Genomic DNA, 16,254 nt, shown 5'->3' with positions numbered 1-16,254 from the left:
CTATTAGCTAAGATTGGCCAGGGATACAACCCCATTCTCTGGATATCCCTAAACCTCTGACTGCCAGAAACTGGGACTGGATGGCAGGGAATGAATCACCTGATAAATTGCCCTGTTCTGTTCATTCCCTCTGAAGCATCTGGCTCCGGCCACAGTTGGAAGACAGGATACTGAGCTAGATAGCCAATGGTCTAATCCAGTGTGGCAATTCTTATGATTTTATGAATTGCATGTGTGTGTGTATTGTGTGTGTTTGTAAACTGGAAAAGGAAGTGTGCCTATCCTGGAGATCAGGAGTCTAGAGCAGTGTATTAGGCATTATGGTGCTGAGGTACATGAATAGAGGTTGCTCTGCTTGCAAATGGTATCTCAGATGTTGATTTCCTTGACTCTAATAATTACCTTGATAGGAAATATACTTGAGCAACCTTACCTCTAATTATGTAATGACATTTTCTGTGTGGGTATGCACAGAGGTGAAAGTAAGCCGGTACGCCCCAGTATGGCATACCGGTAAGAGCCGGTGCACCGTACTGGGGCAGCCCGGCTTCCCCAGGGGGCAATTTAAAGGGCCTCCAGAGCCCCGCTGCTGGAGCCCTGGGGTAGTGGCTGCAGGGCTCCGGCAGCTATTTAAAGGGCCAGGGCGGTAGAAGCAGGGGAGCCGTGGGGCCCTTTAAATAGACCCCGGACACCTGGGCTAGCGGGGGCTCCAGGGGCTATTTAAAGGGTCAGGGCTCCAGCTGCCTCTACCACCCCGGTCCTTTAAATAGCCGCTGGAGCTCCGCCACTTCCCCAGGGCTCCGGTTGCTATTTAAAGTGACATGGCAGTAGAAGAGGGGAGCCGCAGGCCCTTTAAATAGCCCCCGGAGCCCCGGGCTGCTGCTGCGGCTACCCCGGTGGCGTGGGGACTTACCTTACAGGGTGGGCTGGGGCTGGCTCTGACCCACTCAACCCCGCCCCTTGCACCCTAGGCCCTGCCCCTTCCGGGGACCAGAGCTCCCCCAGAATACCGGTGAGTCACTGGACTTACTTTCACCCCTGGGTATGCACAAACTCTCCTTAATGAACCATTACATCTGATATATTTTTGCCATGTACTGACTTTGAAAATGTTCCACACTGTGTTTCACTCTGGTACCAAGTTTTGTTGTTGACTAATTTCATGTGCTTCAGATCGAAGTGTTTTTTGTAGACTGAATTCAGTTCTCATAAATGTTCTTTTTAGTCTAGTTAATTTCTTACACTAAGACAAACTATTTTTAATAGAAAAGTTTAGCTTAAAGCTAAGGCCTAGATTTTCAAAGACTAGTTTTTTAAAAACAGCTACTTCAGTTTAAAGATTTCTGTTTTCTTTCTACAGACTGATTAAGGAAAAAGACTGACAAATTGAACTTCAGATTTACTCTTTCACCAGACCAATACCAAGACCAGGTAATGAGATCAACTCATTGTTAGTCTGAAAGAGGTTTCTTTGAAATGAAACTTGTCAGACATACTTATCTCCTTCACAATCACAATGATTGATAAAAACAAAAGCCAGGCACTTAGACCAGCACCTTCTTCCCTGGCTGGTAAGCCAAATAATGTTGATTCAACAGCTTGTTTCTTGTAGTCAAGGGCTGCTATTAAAATTGCACTTTTTAATACTCATTTTTCTACAATAGATATTTTTCTAAAGCTATTGTCTTCTGGGGTGGAGTTTGTCACACTATTGCTGGACTTCTTCTCTCCCTCTTCTCAAATAAGAAAACATCAACATAGATATTTACCAGAGATTGATTATTTCGTATGTGGTTGCTGCTTGGAATGGGAGAAGCGTGGAATATCAGGGTTCTGTCTCCTGAATAAGGAAGGATTCTTTAGTAGCCTCCTCTTGGAAATGGAAGGCCCAATTAATTAGTGCCCTGGGAATGCCTGTTCTCACTTTTGGGTGACATTATGGATGGGAAGTGGGTGGCATTGTCTCCTGCATATGTGGACAGTCTTGTTTGTCTGGGTGATTGGCTGGACGGGAGGAGGGACTGGGTGGACTTACAGGCTCTGGGATTTTGCATTGTTTTGTTTTTGAATGCAGGTTTTTTTGTACATAATTCTATATTTGTAGGTTCAACTTTCATGATAGGGAGGATGCACTACAGTATTTGTGTTGGGTGAATTGAAGAATACTATTTCTTTTGTTTTTGTTTTTTTTGCTTGTAATCAAAAATAAAGATAAAGTGAGCACTGTACACTTAGTATTCTGTGTTGTAATTGAAATCAATATATTTGAGAATCTAGAAAATATCCAAAATATTTAAATAAATGATGTTCTATTATTGTTTAACGGTGCGATTGATTGCATGATTAATTGTGATTAATTTTTTAAATCACGATTAATTTTTTTAATCGCTTGACAGCCCTAATATAAAATAATGAATGACATGGAGAAAGTAAATAGGGAAGTGTTATTTAGCTCCTTCACATGTTACAATAACCAGGGGTTGTGGATGAATTTAATAGTCAGCAGGTTTAAAACTAATAAAAGGAAGTACTTCTTCACCCAATGCTCAGTTAGCCTGTGGGACTCATTGCCAAGGGATGTTGTGAAGGCCAAATGTATAACTGGGTTTAATAAAGGGTCCATGAATGGCTATTAGCCAGGATGGTTAGGGGCAAAGCCCCATGCTCTGGATGTCCCTAAGCCTCTAGCTGCCAGAAGCTGGGAGTAGACAACAGGGGATAACTCACTCAATAATTGTCCTGTTCTGTTCATTCCCTCTGAAGCATCTGACACCTGCCACTGTTAGAAGACAGGTTTCAGAGTAACAGCCGTGTTAGTCTGTATTCGCAAAAAGAAAAGGAGTACTTGTGGCACCTTAGAGACTAACCAATTTATTAGAGCATGAGCTTTCGTGAGCTACAGCTCACTTCATCAGATGCATACCGTGGAAACTGCAGAAGACATTATATACACACAGAGACCATGAAACAATACCTCCTCTCACCCCACTGTCCTGCTGGTAATAGCTTATCTAAAGTGATCATCAAGTTGGGCCATTTCCAGCACAAATCCAGGTTTTCTCACCCTCCACCCCCCCCCCCACACACACAAACTCCTCTCCTGCTGGTAATAGCTCATCCAAAGTGACCACTCTCTTCACAATGTGTATGATAATGCTCTAATACTCTATGATATGATAATGCTCTAATAAATTGGTTAGTCTCTAAGGTGCCACAAGTACTCCTTTTCATTGTACGGAGAGTGGTCACTTTTGATAAGCTATTACCAGCAGGAGAGTGAGTTTGTGTGTGTGGTTTTTGGAGGGTGGTGAGGGAGTGAGAGAACCTGGATTTGTGCTGGAAATGACCCACCTTGATTATCATACACATTGTGAAGAGAGTGGTCACTTTGGATGAGCTATTACCAGCAGGAGAGGAGTTTGTGTGTGTGTGTGGGGGGGGGGGGGGGGTGGAGGGTGAGAAAACCTGGATTTGTGCTGGAAATGGCCCAACTTGATGATCACTTTAGATAAGCTATTACCAGCAGGACAGTGGGGTGAGAGGGGGTATTGTTTCATGGTCTCTGTGTGTATATAATGTCTTCTGCAGTTTCCACGGTATGCATCTGATGAAGTGAGCTGTAGCTCACGAAAGCTCATGCTCTAATAAATTGGTTAGTCTCTAAGGTGCCACAAGTACTCCTTTTCTTTTTGTTAGAAGACAGGATACTGGGCTAGATGGACCATTGGTTTGATCTAGTGTGGCCATTCTTATGTTCTTAATTCAGCTTTGCTGTGAGCAGGCAGAATTTGTCAGTAGACTTGTGCCCAATTACAAAAGGGCTGAATATGCCCCTTAAATTCAGGGCCCACAGATTACAAAACTAACATCTCTGGGGTTTTCCCAAGTCAGAGAACTGAGGTTTAAGGTTTCCCCTGGATTTAAATTTGGCCCACCAGTCTAAGTGCCAGGAAATAGTAGAGCAGTAAGAAATATTTCAGAAAAGAAAAAGATAAGAGTTTTGTTGAAAGAAATCAGGAGAAGCTAGAAAGGGAAGAACTGTTCAGATGACAGTCATTATTAAAGAGGCTGGAGGAAAAAACATTAAGGAAAAACTCTCGACTGCCCTTACCAGAGCCGTACCTCTCCATACCCTGGAAGGCAGACAGAAGAGCAGTACCAGCAGAGACAGAGAGTGGGCAGGGTTAGCAGTAGCTCTCCACTGCTCACCTCTCATTGAAGAGGTAGGATCAGTTGCTATTCCCTTCACTATGTCAAATGACACCCTTTCTCCCCCTCCCAACCTAGTATGTAAACACACTGAAGACTCCCTTCCATCCACCAAGGACAGTCCTTTCCTATCTCCCACACCACAGATCTCCCTTTCTGACACTTCCCCTTTACCCCTACACAAGCATTTTTCTCTCCCCCTCCACCAAGGAACCCCTCCCCAAGCTAAGGAAACCCCATATTCTCCCTTCCCAAGATCCCCTTCTTCCACTAAGAAACCTCCCATACTGTCTTCCAGAAAAGAACTTGTACCTTCCCTTTGTATGCACTAGACCTTATACTTCCCCCTTGCGATACAAGTAATTCCCATTCCAGTCAATGGAAGTTACTCTTTACCTGAAAGAGGAAGCCAGAAAGGGAGAAGGAATCAGCCCCAAGATTTCTGTGGAGGCCTCTTTTCTCACATAAGGGACCTCTAATTCCCTTAAACCTGATTTCTTGCTGATATACTCTAAATACCCTACTCAAAGACAGCTCAAATTTTGGTAGGTGACATATTTTGCTTCACGTGCAGATTTTTGGGGCCAGATTCTGGTGAGACACAAAGGAGCCAGCTGTGGCTTTCTAATTTGGGGTCTGGTTCTGTGCCAGCCCTGCACCCAGAATACATTAGAACAATTGCGAAGCTGACTAGTATGACCACCAAGGGTCATCCACCAGCTGGGGAATGCAGGAGTTCATTTCCTTCCAGGCATGCACCCTGTCCCTCTTGACACACACTCAGCATAGCCCTCCCTCACGGGCCTGCAATGGGGATGGTGCTGGAGCCCACTATACCAAACACACATCTGCTCTGCTCCTGCTGGGGACACCTTCATGTCAGGGGAATCCCTGACTGCGGAGATCTAGCTTCCTCCTGGCCCTTGCACTCCTAGATAATGTAAAGGAGACAGATCACAAAGAGAATCTGACCCATCACCTCTAAAAATACTCTGATTTATTTTCTTAAGCAAAGGGACTGTGTCTTAATTTCCATTCTAGTCGAAAATAGTGTCTATTGCCCCTTTGGAATTAGTTGCTTTCTCCTCGCTGCAATCGCTGCTTTTGCGACATATCTCAACAAACTTAAAAAGAAAACAAGTGGCAGCCAATGTGGGGGCAAAAATCCACCAGCTGCTTTTATGTAGATAGGCAGCCTGAGTATTCATGCCCCCTTGCAAATTTCATGTTCTTGATTTACCAGCAGTTGTCTCGAATTACTATGCCTCTAGGAGAGTGTACCTTTTTGTCTTTCTGAAGTAATGCAATGCCCCAGGCACTTGTGTGCAGTTTAGATTTGCAAGAGGCAGCATAATCTGATGGTTTAATAATGATGCTGTGAAGTGTTTATCAATCAAATAACGCATTTATAGGGAAAGTTGCTTTGGTTTTCGTAGAATACATTCACGTAGGACTAGACTGCAGCTAGCTCCGTATGGGAGGTGGAGGATGTGAAGCGCTTTCCCCCCTGTTCACAGGGGCTAGGCATAAACTCAGTCTTTGCAAGTCACAGCAAACAAAGGCCCTGGGGCTCTAGCACAAGCACTCAATAGTTTCTACATAGTCAGACTCTCTATCTCCAGCAGCATTGCCAACCTCAAGAATTCAACAATCATGAGTCAGGCCCAAAACATGATGCGGCTGGCTTAAAAAATCATGAGATTTTCTTGATAAATATGGGGGTCTTTTTATTTGCTTTCTTGTTTCTGAGCTGTTAAGATGCACTGCTGTCACGCCAAGCTTTTCTCCACAACGATGGCTGTGAACGTTCAGAGCCACTATTCAAAGTGGTCACTAGGGGACATGTAGTAAGGAAGATAAGCGTCTGTTTATATGGGAAATAAAGACCCTGTGACATTCATCCTAAGCAGGGTATCCTGGATCTTTGATGTCTCTACAGGGAAGAGTTTGCTACACCCTTACCTTTCCTCACAGCATAATATAGGGCCATAGGAGAAAGTGAGCCTCTCTGAGGTGCAATGCCTCCTGATGTTCCCGCCTGGACAGTGCATGTCTTCACTGGCCCTTAATACAGGGCTTGAAATATAGCATGTTTAACAAATATTTTTAAAGACACATATAAATTGTGTGAATTCTCGTTTGTAAGTGCTTTGTAACAGGTTGCTTGTAAGAGGTATTATAAAATTATTTTACCCACCTGTCTGCAACATGCAAGAGTAGGGTGACCAGATAGTAAGTGTGAAAAATCACAATGGAGGTGGGGGTTGAGGTGGGGTAATAGGCACCTATATAAGACAAAACTGTCCCTGTAAACTCAGGACATTTGGTCACCCTATGCAAGAACACATCTTACAATGGATTACTAACAAAACAATTTCTAGCAACCATTTTGGGTCACTTGTGGCATAGATAGGTACCACTCAATCTGAGTAAAGATGGCAGAATCTGGGACTTATTAAATATAATTAAGTCTGTTCCTTATGTTGTAAAGGGGCAAGGGCATCCACAGCCATTTTGCTGGGCAGGGCAGCAAATATTTTCACCCTTCCCCCCATTCCGTCCGAGCACTGAGCAGAAAAATAAATAAATAGCTGAGTGGCACAGCAGTTCGCCACCCTTTGGAAGTCGGCACTAAGGGCAACTGCCCTACTCACCCACCCCTAGAATTGGCCCTGGTGGAGAGCCCAGATGGAGCATCAGGAGATATGCGTTAGGGAGGACAATGCCTCCCAGAGCTCTCCCTGGTGTGGGATAGTGGGAAATAATGTGCTACAGCCCTTCCAAGAATACAGCATACTCCTTACCAGGTGGCCAGCCACCTGCTGACAAGCACATGCTGACTGGAGCACCTAGTCCCTGTTTATTCCTACCACTTTTGCTCTCAGGAAGGAACCACTTGGTAACAGCTTTCCTGTTTCCCTGAGCTGTGTGGGCGGCAGTTCTCAGTGTTCAGCTGCACAGGGTGAGGGGGATGGGTATCACCTTAATGCTAAGTGTTATCAAATTTCTTTCTTTACCAGCTGAGCCTATTTTCATCTGGAAGAGTGTAATTTTTGCCTTGTGGCTCCTGTAGCATGTACGCCAAAATAATCTCTATAATTTTCTCGTTTGTTCCACTTCTACACAAAGGTTTGTTATTTTACTTACGCTCCTTCTTCAGGATTTGCAGCAGAAGAGAACAAACGACTGTACTTATTAGATTAACTGACTAATTTCTGTTGCTTCTAATGGCTTTTACTGAGTCAGCTTAGCACGTGAAACTAAAAAAAAAATAAATGGTCACGGCTGTTCCGTCAGCATCAGGCAAACACAGACATGGGCCTTTTAGTTTTACTTTTCTCCCATTGTTTCCTAATCAGTACATCAGAGAGCTCTCTCTTCCCTTCACCCAAGCCTTCTGAAAAATGTAAACCCATTTCTCTGGCAGTAATTAAGACGAGCCAGTCCTACTCCTTCTATTCCCATGAGTGATTGGGTTGTGCAAAATGCCAGCATATCATTGTTTCTTAGAATAAACTGTAACCTCAAAATATGGGCATAGCCATTGAATACAACTAACATTTTATAAAACAGATCCTAAGTATTTACTCTAAAACCTTTCCTTTTCCACATGGAACATTCAGCAAAGTAGCCATTTTAAATACGAAGGCTTGGATGGGCTGTGAACCATTGGTGCCAACTGCCAAAGGGTTCACAAGCAATTCCTGTTTCAGACCTCATAAACTCACTATACCTAATACATTGCTTTCATGTTATTTATCTGTAAAGGGTAGCATGTGAGGTCACTACTGAAAGCTTGTAACATATTGCTACTCATAATCATAATGAGATGTGTGTACAAGTGATATTTAAGGAACAATGTAACTATAATGAAAATTATGCCCTTACGGTCTCGGATTGAAATTGAATCACCAGGGAATAATATGTCTTGGTGATGGCCCATTCAAGAGGGAGGAAGTTGTCACCCCTCTGTGGCTAGTTGATCATGTAATGTATTGCTCAGTTGTCCACCGTTGCACCAACACAGAAAAGTCAATAGAAAAACATCAGCAACAAACTATAAACATCAAAACCACTTGGCAGTGAAAAGGAGCAATATGACAGTGAAGGGATCACCCTGACTGTGAATAAAGACAAAAGACTGATTTAATATGTCACAGGATAGAAAAACCGCTCTGCATCGATTCATTGAGAGAGGTACCTTGATGAGTGGGAGTGCTTCATGAAAGACTGGGTCCTAGCTCCTTGGGACTAGCAAGTGCTGCAAAAGACTGAATTTGGGGGTGAGAATCTACTTTATTAGCTAGGAAAGGTGACTATTAAAAAGTATAGGCCCTAGTTTGCATTTTATATTTTTTGTAGGTAGCCATTTGTTTCCATCACTCACACTTGCTTCAATGTGAATCTCTGTTCTTTCTTAAATAAATTTCCTTTTATTGTACTATAATGGAACTCAAGTGCTGGGTGTGATACAGGAGTGGTGAGCTAAGGTACAATTGGTAAAGTGGGGTATGCTGATTTTGGGAATGGAGCATCTGGGATTTCTGTGGTTATCCAGTGCTCAGGGGCTGGACACCACAGGGGAACACTTTGAAGGGACTCATTAGCTGGAGTGTATCTGTTGTCAGTCTTCAGGGCAAAGGCATGGTTGGTGTAGCCCAGAGAAGAGGTCTTGAGTGGCTGACAGGCTGTTTGTGAGAGGAAGCTAACACCCAGCTAACACAGGCAAGAATCCCTCAAACTGTGGGCAGGTGGCAACTAGGTAACTCGCAGCCTTGGGTGACCTGAGAAGCTCACAGTGGCCATGTCTGGTTGCTGTGTGTATGGAATGGGAAATAGATTGTAATAAAATGACTTGTATTTATCTTTCAGGGAAAGCATTAGTTTGTCCATCCTCACAAGGAAGCATAACCTCTACCTCTAAAGGGCAAGATGCTTCAGTCTTTAGCAACAGGCAGTGTATGCTTTTTCCACAGAAGAACAAGATTGCCACACAGCGGTTACTGTATATGATGGGGGTTTTGAATACTGAGTCCACAGATGCTTATTTGCCGATTTCTCTGGAATATCAACCTTAATGTTTGTCTTTGTGGACAGTCCCATCACAAAGGAAATATTGCTTCCTCGTAATATTTAGGATATGGGATAGGTTAGTTAATATTATGATGGGTAATCGGGCAGTGATATATAATCTAATGTTAGGATAGACTTAATATGTATTGCCTTCACTATTTAAAAAACAGGAACATTTGTGCACATATTGACATATCCTTCATTTCATCCTCTCTTATAGAGGTATTGCTTATAGAGGTATCATTCCCAGAAGATTAGGTAACAACCTCTTTAGAAAATAAAGATCCTTTAGGATTTCATAAATATGAGATGTGCTCCTTTGTTGAGTCCTCATATGCTATGCACAACCCTGTTCTGTTCTGCTAAAGAGAGACTTTTACTCTAGGTCATTGGTTCCCCAGCTGTTCTCTGTGGATCACTGATGGTCCACAAAGCACTTCCTGTTGGTCATTGGATGGCTGACTGGTGACATGGTGCAGCTCTCTCTATTATTTCCAGTTTCATCAGGACTACTCAAATGAACAAGGACTTCAGGATTGGGCCCTTTGTGCCAGCTTTCAGTACATAGGCCCCTGTCGCAGAACAGAGAATTTTTTCAGAGCGGGTGAATTGTCATTACTTGTTCATAGTTAAGGATGAAACCATCCTGTTCTAAGTTGATTTTCAACCTACCATTATTTCACCAAAACCAATCCAATCTCAAAAATCTGATCCCAGCCTGGAGTGGAATTTTTCTGGAATACTTGTTTTGGAAATGTGGGAATTCAGATATTTTCCTCATTCTTTTTCCAGAGATTCTTCTAATTTTGTTTTGGCACATATGTCCTAAACAATTCCATACACAAATCATTAAATTTCTGACTCAGCTTTCTAGTAGAAGGTTATATTTGAAGGGACTCATGTGTCAAGCATGGTAGTTACATAGGCCCAGATCCACAAAGGTATTTAAGCTCCTAACTTCCATTGAAACCAATGAAAATTAGGAGCCTATACCTTTGAGGAACTGAGCCATATGGCCAGGGAAATTTCCTCTAGATCTATGTCGTCACCCACCAAAGCTGGCTTACTAATTAGTTCTATGCAGTCACATTATCATTTCATTGTCTGTTACCATAGCATCTGTAAACCCGCATCAAATCACTAGAGCTGCACAACAGCCAGGCTATTGCTAGAATTTACAAGATAACACAATTTGCTTCAAACTACCCTAGCTACTTTTTCAATCTGTTAGCCTTTAAAAAGGATAAACGTATTTGTTTTTTAATTTAAATATTCACCTAAAATATATAGGGCCAGTATGTGGCTGGTCCCTGCGTATATGCACAAGACGGAGGAAATATGCCTGGTGTGACCACAGTTGCAGTCCTCATGCACCCCTAAGCACAATGGCCATGCCTATCTAGAACCTCTTGTGGTCTTGTACACCAAGAAAAGAACAACAAGGAGGTGGGACCATGGCAGATGTCTATGGAGCAGGGGTGTGCTTCTCTTGGGTCCTTCAGAGCTTCCCAAAGCACTGTCCCAGTGCCTTCAAATCAAACCAAGTCCATCCATTGAAATAATTTGTATTCTCTGTGGTTTCCTTCTATTTAATTATATATGGTATTTTAAAACTACTATCTTTATCACATGAATAATTGTACACTGTAGGGTAGCACATCTACAGATGTTACACGGTGACAGAAATATCCCTCTTATTTTAGCTCAGCAATCGGAACTGTGACTATATGCTTAGCTGCTTTCTGCAGAAAAGGACCTAGGGGTTACAGTGGATGAGAAGCTGGATATGAGTCAACAGTGTGCCCTTGTTGCCAAGAAGGCCAATGGCATTTTGGGATGTATAAATAGGGGCATTGCCAGCAGATCGAGGGATGTGATCATTCTCCTCTATTCGACACTGGTGAGGCCTCATCTGGAGTACTGTGTCCAGTTTTGGGCCCCACACTACAAGAAGGATGTGGAAAAATTGGAAAGAGTCCAGCGGAGGGCAACAAAAATGATTAGGGGAATGGAACACATGAGTTATGAGGAGAGGCTGAGGGAACTGGGGATGTTTAGTCTACGGAAGAGAAGAATGAGGGGGGATTTGATAGCTGCTTTCAACTACCTGAAAGGGGGTTCCAAAGAGGATGGCTCTAGACTGTTCTCAGTGGTAGCAGATGACAGAACAAGGAGTAATGGTCTCAAGTTGCAGTGGGTGAGATTTAGGTTGGATATTAGGAAAAACTTTTTCACTAGGAGGGTGGTGAAACACTGGAATGTTTTACCTAGGGAGGTGGTGAAATCTCCTTCCTTAGAAGTTTTTAAGGTCAGGCTTGACAAAGCCCTGTCTGGGATGATTTAGTTGGGGATTGGTCCTGCTTTGAGCAGGGGGTTGGACTAAATGACCTCCTGAGGTCCCTTCCAACCCTGATATTCTATGATTCTATGATAATATAATAATAGAAGCTTTTAAATTATTATAAAAACCCTGTTATCAATTTTATGTCCAGGATGTTGGTAATGATATTAAATTGCCTTGCTGTGTAGCTACTTTGTGCTTGAGGCCAGATAGGATGTCATGATGGGCTTGCTCTTCCACGCCTAAGGGCTTAGCATTAGCAGCATATGACAACTTTGTTATCAGACTTCTGCTTTGCCAGCACACGGGGATGAGGAGGTGGACTGTAGTCTCTCGCGTGCTGGATGGAGTCGTGATTAAGGAACATCACGCTAAAACAGGGATGACAAAAACAGGAGTTTCACTGTTAAGCTTCTTACATGATTGCAAGACATGACAGAGCAAAGCTTTCTGCTTTGCAATATGGGACTTTTTTATTTTGGGGAGGAAAAAAAGCGCAGTTATTAAACTCAGCATGGAGACAATCTGAAACAGGATCTTCATCAATCAGATTAACTACTTTCCGAGATGAAATAGACGCGGCACAGTGTGAGCCAGAGAAGATATTTATCAAACCCCATATTAATAACCACTTTCAGCCTTCTCCTGACAGTTTCATCTTAGCTTCCATGTTTAACATTTGAGTATCATATGTTTTTGTCAGGATGAGGCTGCTAAGAGCATCAATTAATTAATTCCTCTGAAGTGTGGTTTGGAAAGGTAATAAAGTAACATTCCCTCAGGCCAGGACCAGTAATGGTGAGCAACATACTGGGGCTAAACAGTTTGTCACTTCAGAAAGAAATTTAAAAACACAGAATCATTTCCAGCTTTAAAAAAAGAATATTCATTTGTATGTCAATGAAATTGCTAACACGCACACAGGAAAAACCAAACAAATCAAAAATCCCAAGAACTCTCCCCCCCCGCAAAAACAAAACCCCCCAAAATAAACCAAAAGCCAAAAAACCCCAGAGCAGATAAAAAAAAAGTGTTGCTGCATTTTATTTGTTGTATTTTAATGGGTGGAAATAAAATGTGGGTGGACAAAGTCAATACAATTAAATTAAAGTTAAAAAAGCAAAGAAATAGTGAAGTTTGTCCTTGCAGTATTTATTCTTATCGTCATCATCTCAACCATCACAACTGCTCTGTCCTGGAATATTATTTTTGGGTGGGAGGAAAAGGTTGCTGACAGTACCGGAAAATGAACACTTCAGTGTCTGGAGTTGTAAGAGTGCAGTTGAAATGAGATTCCCACCACTTTCCAACTTGCATTAACGTAGGGATCCATACGGGCATAACACTTGTATAGGATGCCTAATGTAACCTTTACTTAAATGACATTAGCAACAGTAACAAACCGATCTGCGGCTTTTCCTCAAATAAAAGGAGTTTCCTTCAGATAGCAAGTGTGTGCATTCTATGAAGAGGGTGAAAAATAATCAAGGAGAAGGAGATGTTTGATGATATAGGCAAGTACCATAAACCTGTTTCCAGGTAGTTTATGTCTTTGATTTGGCATTTTCAAAATCTTAAGTACACAATAAGTTAACACTGACAACCGGACAGCTTGTTTTAATTTGTAAACCATTCACATTTTCCATAATTCTAAACCTATTACTAGGACATACTGTACAGTAGAACCCAAGATAGGCAGATAGAAACATCTTCCATGTACATACAAACTGGCTTAGATGAAAGCTGTTGTCTGATTGGCGGATGGGGCTGCCAGCCTATGCAAATAATATGTCCTAAAGAATGCAAAAGATAGCTCTGAAGACCCAGTCCACCAATCACCAGATAACTATGTCTCTCCCTGTATTTTTCAATTACTTGTTGTCTCCAACACGATCTCAGGCCAGGTTTTTAATACTCCAGAGGGGAGTGAGGAGGCTTTTATGTACAGCTGGATTCAGTATGAGATATAAACCAATCTTGATTTGTTTAGTAACATTATGTACATCATCATTTTGGGCACCTACATGATGGTATCATTTTCTTCTTGATTTCAGGAAGAAGTCCCTCCAACTTGCTTCCATGCTTAGTTTGACAGCAGCAAGTGTTTGGGAGACAGTGGCAGGTGGTAGAACTTGTAGCTGAAGAAAGATCTTCATCAGATAGAAAACATATGAGTTGGTGTGTCTGGAAAGCTAGCACACCAAATCACAAGAGATCCAGCCCACAGTGATTCATAGATTCATAGATATTAAGGTCAGAAGGGACCATTATGATCATCTAGTCTGACCTCCTGAACAACGCAGGCCACAGAATCTCACCCACTCACTCCTGCAAAAAACCTCTCACCTATGTCTTAGCTATTGAAGTCCTCAAATCATGGTTTAAAGACTTCAAGGAGCAGAGCATCCTCCAGCAAGTGACCCATGCCCCATGCTACAGAGGAAGGCGAAAAATCTCCAGGGCCTCTTCCAATCTGCCCTGGAGGAAAATTCCTTCCCGACCCCAAATATGGCGATCAGCTAAACCCTGAGCATATGGGCAAGATTCACCAGCCAGATACCCAGGAAAGAATTTTCTGTAGTAACTCAGACCCCACCCCATCTAACATCCCATCACAGGCCATTGGGCCTATTTACTATGAATATTTAAAGATAAATTAATTGCCAAAATCATGTTATCCCATCATACCATCTCCTCCATAAACTTATCAAGTCATTTAGTTACTAGGTCCAGGGCAATAGTCTCCATCCAGAGAGCGCTGTCTGGAGCAAGGGCTGAGAAGAAGCAGCTTGTACCTCTAATAGAAACACACATTTAGCTTTGTATATTTATAACTGAGGAGAAAGATGACCTGAGGAGAATCACGGGCTGGCAATAAGGCTGGTCGAAAATTTTCGGTGAAAACTAATTTTTTGAGGCAGAAAATAGGATTTTTGACTAAATGAAATTGTTGACAAGAAGTGGCTGTTTTCTATAGAAGATTTCACTTGAAAATTGAAATATTTTGGCCAAAAATCAAAATAATTTGATATGGAAATGGTGCCGTGGTGTATCATTGGAGTTGTAGTTTGATTGCCTCCTGTCATCATTCTTCCTTATGGGCTTGGCTCCCTGGTAGGGCATCATCACCCAGGATGCACAATGGCAAGGGACTGCCATATTGCATCATTGCCCCTCTCCAGGTTGTTTGGAGCAAGATTTTGTCCAGTTACAACAATGTTACATGATTATTTAAAGCTAAAAAGGTTTGGTTTTGAATTTTTTGCACCTTCTCCGTTTTAAAGTTTAACTTAAGTATAAGTGAATTAGGGGATATTTTCTGTGTAATATAAGGGCAGAAGACCAGTGGAAACTTGACAAGGGGACTTGAAAGACAACGTGAGAGGACTGCTTAACAGTCAGTCAGAATCACCAGCTGAGGTCCTTTCATTTGCATTCAGAGTTTATAAAGCACCGAGCATGTGGGAGGATTATGGAACTGAAAGGTCTTAGGCACAGATAGACTGACTATACAAGATCTGTAAAGGAAACTGAGAAAACTTGTAAGAAGCTGGGAATTGGAACAAAAATAGTTTGTGTTATGTTCTGATTTAGCTTCAGGGAATTAAGAGCTGATCCTGTCTCTAAAACTCAGAAATTGGAGTTGAACTGTGTGTGTGTGTCAGAAGATCTGCCATTGCCATCTTCAATATAAGGGAGATTGTTGTTCCTGAATGAAAGATGGTGTATTCCAAAGAAAAAGGATTACCACTATTCTAATCTTCAATTCTCTAACTGCAACTGATTACTTTTGCTTTAAAAACTATTGAAATTCACTATTAAGGTTGGCAGCATTTCTTGTATGGACAATTACTGTTAAAGAAATACTGTCAAACAAAATGATTTTTAAAATGACTAATTAAAAACTATCAGTTTTATGACAGAGCAGCCTGCAAATGATCAGCCTTTTAAAATAAACCTTTATTGTAAAAACATTGTTCTGTGAGCTTTTTGGCTCCCCAGTTTATTTAGAGAAGGCTCTTAATGATAGGCCAAAAAGTAACAACACCAAAATGTTCATGTCTTCCCTACTCTCCTTTTTTTTAAACACCCGCCTCTTGCTGCCTCTTGCTGCCTGTCGACTTTCATTCAGTTCCAGCCCTGCTGCAGCTGTTGCTGGTACATATCTTTTCGGGGTCTTAGGAAGGATGTACATCGTCAACAAAACAGTGAAATTGGCTATCCACAAAGTGCTGTCAAATACACACGGTCAGCAAACTGAAAAAAAAGTAGAGAAAAATAACACATTTTCTCTAATCTTCCTCGGTGACACCAATCTCAGGGGTCATTTGTATTAATAAGAAAAGACAACATTTTCTGATGGAACTGTGATTCTCAAGGAGTTGATGTTCATTTAATTAATAAAGGATATGTATACACTGCCAGAGGTCAATTCCTGAATCTAATAGAAATAGCGTAGACTTCAATGTTTTAGAAGCTTTACATGTAGGGGCTACTTTCCACCTGGACATTCCTCATTTAGTTGTTGTATCCTTCGGATTTTCAAGAATTGTTTGAGTATTAGCCTCTATGCTCTGCCTTAGTTTAGCTTGCTGAGCCACAAGATCCAGCAACAGATCTGTAATACCCTA

Source organism: Lepidochelys olivacea, assembly GCF_965140295.1.
Source record: "Lepidochelys olivacea isolate rLepOli2 genome assembly, chromosome: 2".
NCBI lineage: Eukaryota > Metazoa > Chordata > Testudines > Cheloniidae > Lepidochelys > Lepidochelys olivacea.
This window is presented reverse-complemented; position numbering follows the sequence as displayed.